Raw genomic sequence first — 6,000 nt, 5'->3', positions numbered from 1 at the left:
CCTGGCTTCTTATACTTGTTTGGGCACTTGTTGGCCCAATGTTCAACCGAACCACAAGTAAAGTAGCCCTCATCCTTCTTGTTCTTCTTGAAGATCTTCTTACCCTTCTTCTTAAAGTCAGTATTGTGTTGGACACCGTTCTTTCCCTTGGGCTTGTGGGAGTTGAAGTTCTTCTGGTTCACCATGTTGGCGACAGAAGTCCCTTCGGCCCCTTTTCCGTGCGAGTCCTTTGCCCTCGAATTCTGCTCAACACTCAGATGGCCAATGACATCCTCCACAGAGAATTCACGCCTCTGATGTTTCAGAGTGGTGGCAAAGTTCCTCCAGGAATTGGGGAGCTTAGCGATTATGCAGCCCGCGACAAACTTGCCCGGTAACTCGCACTTCAGAAGCTCAAGCTCCTTAACAATGCATATTATCTCATGAGCCTGCTGCAGTACAGGACGGTTCTCAACCATCTTGTAATCGTGGAACTGCTCTATGATATACATCTCGCTCCCTGCATCGGCGGCCCCGAACTTAGATTCGAGCGCCTCCCACAAGTCCTTGGCGACATGCACATGTAAATATGCGTCGACCAGTTTATCTCCGATCACGCTAAGAACTGCTCCGAGAAACACAGTGGTTGCCTCCCTGAACGCCTTCTCCTGCTCAGGAGCAATCGTTCCCGTGGACACACCGGTGACCCAGAACACGTTCATAGCTGTGAGCCATAAAGTGGTCTTTGTCTGCCAACGCTTAAAATACGTACCGATAAACTTATCCGGTTTCAGTGCAGCGGCAAAGGCACTTGCCGAAAAATTCCTACACATAATAGGTTTTTGGATTGTTGAGTAAATAGGCAATTTCTCGATTAAATTAATCCACGAGTAAATCACTAGCATGGCATTGACTAAGTTGATGACGTACTGACTTTGATCTAAACATGCACGTACTAAGCAAACAGTAGACAAATCTACACATACCGCTAGTACTGCTAATATGAAACGACGGCGGGCATGCGCGTGAGCAGATGTGATCTGTTCGTGGCGGCTAGGGTTAGGGGACACAACACACTTATATAGACGCAGCCGCGTGGAGAGACGTGGTCTTGGCCCACGTCCGAGTCCGTGACAGCCCACGATCCGACGTCTCAGATCGTGGCCCTGCTGTCAGAACCTCTCCGTTAGAGGCTGGCAAAAATAAGCGCATAGGTGTGAGCTCGGCTCGGCTCATTCCCGCAACCCGCGGCACGGCGGGCGGCGGAGGAGGAGCGCGCGAGGGCCTCTTCTCTTCTCAAGCTCCAATAGCATGTAGAAGAGACACCCTTATAAACCACTCCAACTTCTCTTCCACTAGCATGGTGGGACTAAACTTCCTACCACCTTGTCATGCCACCTACATGGGCCCTTAGAGATCAAATCTGAAATTGTCATATGGGCTCTAGGCCCATCTCACATTTCAACAGAACGTAGTATTGGGTTCTGCTTGACAGCTTTATTACGCCAACCACCACGCTTACAGGCGTGTTTGTGTCAGACCCGAGGTGTTCTGACGAACAACATTAAGAAATTAGCACTTTCTTATTACTTTCAGAGGAAGGATTCGACAGCTGGAGCTGGTTCCAAGAGGAACTAAGCCAACCAGGAACACCGGCGGCGAAAGGGGGAAACCCTAATGATACATAATGATCTACAAGTCTCTAGGACCCTGCCTTGTATAGCCTTACAAGTTACAACTGAGAAGAAAAAAAGATAAAAAGAAAACAAAGTGTGGCTTCGGATTGTGAAGGGGTGATCAAGGACATGAAGCACGATTCTGCTGGACTACATGGCGCTATCATACGGGAGATGCTTTTATTTCTTGTAGTTTTAGCCATGAGCGTATGGTGTTTAATTTCGAACCTCATAGTCTCGGCAAATTTGGTTGCGATCTTGGGCCTGGCCGGCATATTTGGCTGCCTAGGGGTCTCCCATGATCAAAACCTTGTACCTACGAACATTGTTATTATGAATCAATAAAGTGGGCGAGATTTCTCAAAAAAAATATACACATGCTGACACCATGTTCCGACGTCCCTGACGGACGGAAGAGACCATGGTGCTTCATTTTGCTGGGCGGTCGCACATTTTCAAGAGATAGAACCAAAGAGTCTTATTTATCTGCTCTGCTGGATCGATCGACCGGCAACCATGATCATCGACCGACTTGGGATCAAGCATGTCCAGCCCAGGTAGGTACTAACCTATGTCAACATCTAGTTCTCCATTTTCCAAAATAAATAAACAATCAAGATTTCCGTAAAAGCTCTAGTACACCTAAGCTCCACCACAATACCCTCAAAAGGGAGAAAGCACCGTCACTGTTGAGTCCACAATGGACAAATCTTCTCTATACGTTTTTTAAATCCTGGGAGGTAGAGATTTGTGATAAAAGCTTGTATTCAACTTGTGCATATAACCATTTCACTACTGTAGAGGCTCAACTTGGTCAAGTTTTTTATAACACATTAAGCTTATATATGTGTATTTTTGCAACTCATTATTAAGCTTATATGTCAGGTCAACCAATACAAGCTCTCACTTGTCTTTTCGTGGATCCTGTTTCAGTTTTGATACCATAACTCTTTAAGCTTATACTATGAAGCAGCTAACCCAACAAGGAATGAAGAATGAAAAAAAAATTATGCTTGACACTACTGTCAAGGCTACTCTTATTATTGTACAACTTAGTACTCCCTCCGATTCATATTAATTGTCGCTGACAGCAAGTTTTTTTCTTAGACAAAACAACGCACTCACGCTGCAAAGCTACTGCTGTATGCACTGATTAACCGTCAACAATGAACCTGTGTATTTTGAGATGATACTCCCTCCAATCCATACTAATTGTGGCCTGTCAACTCGGGAAGCGAACCCCAACATTTGACGACATACCCTTGCTGATTTTGTCTCTAATCAACAGCATCTCCGTCAACGTCCACCCACTTGGAAGCCTGCGCTTGCATTTCTCACACCCTGGATTCTTATACAGGTTTACAGCCACCAGGTTCACCGCTGCATGATGTTTCTGGCATACCTCACAAATTTGTCTTGTGCCCGAAACCCATAGATACAGAGCTCAGCCAGGCTGTGGTGATTGAAATCTAGGGCAGATGGTTCCCACTCCAGTCCTTTGTCCTTCTCCTCGCTAAACTCATGCATGTACCTCCGCTTCCCCTTTGTCATTTCACATAAATGATCCCGCACCTGCATTCAATCAGGTCAAAAACTCCTAACTGGTCATGGAAAGTTTGAACTTCGAAAAAGAGAATTCGATTTGCATATTCAACATGTGGTGGAATAAAAAAAATGAGAGATGAAGAACCGGTACAAGAGTTTATTTACCGTAATGCATAGTTCCTTAAGGGTGGGTGCGCCTTGGAGTATGAACATCGTCCAATTCAGATCGCATTCTTCGGAAATGTTGAACAAATTCACAAAACTTAGTTTGCGGAACACCGGTAACAATTGCTTCCGGCCTTCTGGTTTGACCCAAATCTGCAAAACAGGGGGATAATGCAGAATTATGTTAGCCAAAAGCAATGACTACAACATCTCCATGACACGCATCATTCTGATAACATTAGTTGCAGACCTTCACAAACCTTTTCACATCTGAAGTTCAAATGCAGGTTGCTTATGGCTGTTTTACCAAGCAACTCACTTAGCTTGAGCATCTTGTGCCAAGAAAGACCAACATTAGTGATGCTCACAGTCTGGAGCTGTGGGACATAGCCCAAACAGAAAGGGTCATCTCGAGATAAAAACCCATTAAATTTCAGTACTGTGAGCTTTGGTACCCACTTGAGATCAACCCTCTCAAGACTGCTATCCGAAATCACTAGTTCACGGAGTTGCAGGTGTTCCACTTCCAGCAAAGACAGATCCCCCGTGTCACACCGCCAGAGGCGCAAGAACTCTAGTTGCTTGCATATACTGAAAATTTTGCGGAAGTCTGATTCGCCTAACCTCAAATTCTCTAGCCAGAGGCGTGCAAGACCACCAAATGCGTTTGGACATGAATCAAAGAATACCATGAACCGCTTCCCATAACTGACCAGGTCATCAACGTAACAATTGCTACGCACTTCGGTTAAGATTACAAACTCAACCGAAGCAACTTTTTGTGTTGCTATGGTGTTGGCAACAGTCTGGCCATTGAAGATGGAGTCATCTCCCAGATAGAATTGCATGGACATTAGGTGAATGGTGTGTAGACTTCCGGTCCTGCATTCTACTCCCTCTGTAAAGAAATATAAGAGTGTTTAGATCACTAAAGTAGTGATCTAACGCTCTTATATTTGTTTACGGAGGGAGTAGTATGCTCCTGGTTGCTTCCCGAACGGTGGTGTTGGCCCGAACTATATCATGTGAGGTTAATTTTCTCCTTCCGTCCTTGGGCTCAAAAGAACCGACTGTTATGATAATTTTTGAGAGCATAGCAGGGATCTGCTTCCAACGTCTCGAGAGGATGGTGGTTCGTGCAACGTCAGTGATATCAAGTCGCTCGACAATGTTGAGCAAAACGTCATCGGGCAACTTGCTGAGCCTATCAACTTCATTGTCCTACATTTTATTTGGAAACAAATCAGAGTCGATTACTTACCGAGACAGGTGCAATTTTAATATTTTCCAGACAAAAATTAAAATATATACTTTCCCACAGAAAGACACAATTTTGATTACTTTCCCACAGAAACACACAATTTTGATAGTACAGTCCTTTGTAATTACCCACAAAAGGATGTAATTACCCACAGTGTTGGAAAATTTCATACTTTCCAAGAGACTGACGCAATTTTGACATTTCGCAAACAGAAAAGTTAAATGTTGACCATGAATTCTGATTATGGTTCCTACTTTTTGTTGTTCTTGATTTTTTTTTTCTGCAGTGAAGTTGTAAGAGGATCTACAACAAGGGGAAAAGGAACAGGAGGACGGACTCACCGTCATGTCGAGGGAGGATATGCCGAGGCCGATCTGGTAGCCGGTCGCTGGGAAGAGAGAGTTGCTCGTCTCCTCTTAAAATTGGCGGGTACCGTGGTTACCGCCAGGCCAGATTTATATATAGCTGCTAGGTTGCCGCCACCAATGGAAACCCGGAGACTGAATTCGAAAGAGGGCCTGTTTCTGATTGTAATCCGGAAAGGATTGCCGTCCGCGGCTCGGAGTGGAGCCGCTTGATTGCTTCGATTGCCGGTCGCTGCTGCTTGGATTGGGGGCTGCAGCTCCCAAAGGGGGAGCTGCTTATTTGGGCGCCTCTGCTCAAGCACCGGTGGATCCTCATTCGAGGCATCCGACGGCGACGGCGACGGCGACGGCGAGATGGTGGAGATGGGCGCACGGCAGGCAGCGGCGCATAACTGACTACCGATCCCCTTTGCTCTCTTGGTGGAAGGAACCCTAGGGGTGGGCGGCTTGTGATGGAGGAATGATGGCACTGGTTGGGCTAAAGGCCCAATGTGCAATTGCAGTCGTTGTTGCTCAGTCCTCGAGGTCCAGCTTGTAGTATTTCTAAAAAAAAAACTTGTAGTAGTATTTTCTCTACTCTCTGCTACTTCCAAAAAAAAGCGTTCCTTTTCATATTTTTTATGGTAGTACGTGTCAAATTAATATTAAATGATCAAAGTACAAACCACACGAAGACATCAACCTGACAAAACTAGTAAAAAGACATCTGAAAGCAAGCTAGGCTTTGCACAAAGGACTGTCAAGAAAGAAAATTACAGTCAAGATCGACGACACTCTTGAGCTTGACTCCAACGCTTGTTACTTGCCTCCAGCACCACCGCAACAAACACCAAAAAAAAATTTAACGGATCTCCTCCTCACCCTAACTCGACATGACTTCATCGCTGATATGCTGGTTGTCAGACTTACAAAGTAGCTTACCAAAGGTGAAGCCATTACCGTTGAAAGAATTTGGCCAGGGCAGCGTGTCGAACACCAACTCCAGATCTGGCGGGCCTCAGTGGCGCTT

The 6,000-nt window shown here is 45.5% G+C and overlaps 1 pseudogene; it reads right to left on the bottom strand.

Annotated features, from left to right (window-relative positions):
- Positions 1–2,644: 2,644 nt before the first annotated feature.
- On the bottom strand, positions 2,645–4,973 carry LOC119321604 (annotated as a pseudogene).
- Positions 4,974–6,000: the final 1,027 nt, after the last annotated feature.

The sequence above is a fragment of the Triticum dicoccoides genome, chromosome 6B, assembly GCF_002162155.2.
Source record: "Triticum dicoccoides isolate Atlit2015 ecotype Zavitan chromosome 6B, WEW_v2.0, whole genome shotgun sequence".
In the NCBI taxonomy this organism is placed as follows: Eukaryota; Viridiplantae; Streptophyta; class Magnoliopsida; order Poales; family Poaceae; genus Triticum; species Triticum dicoccoides.
Note: the sequence above shows the minus strand (reverse complement) of the source record. Positions and strands in the feature narration are given on the sequence as shown.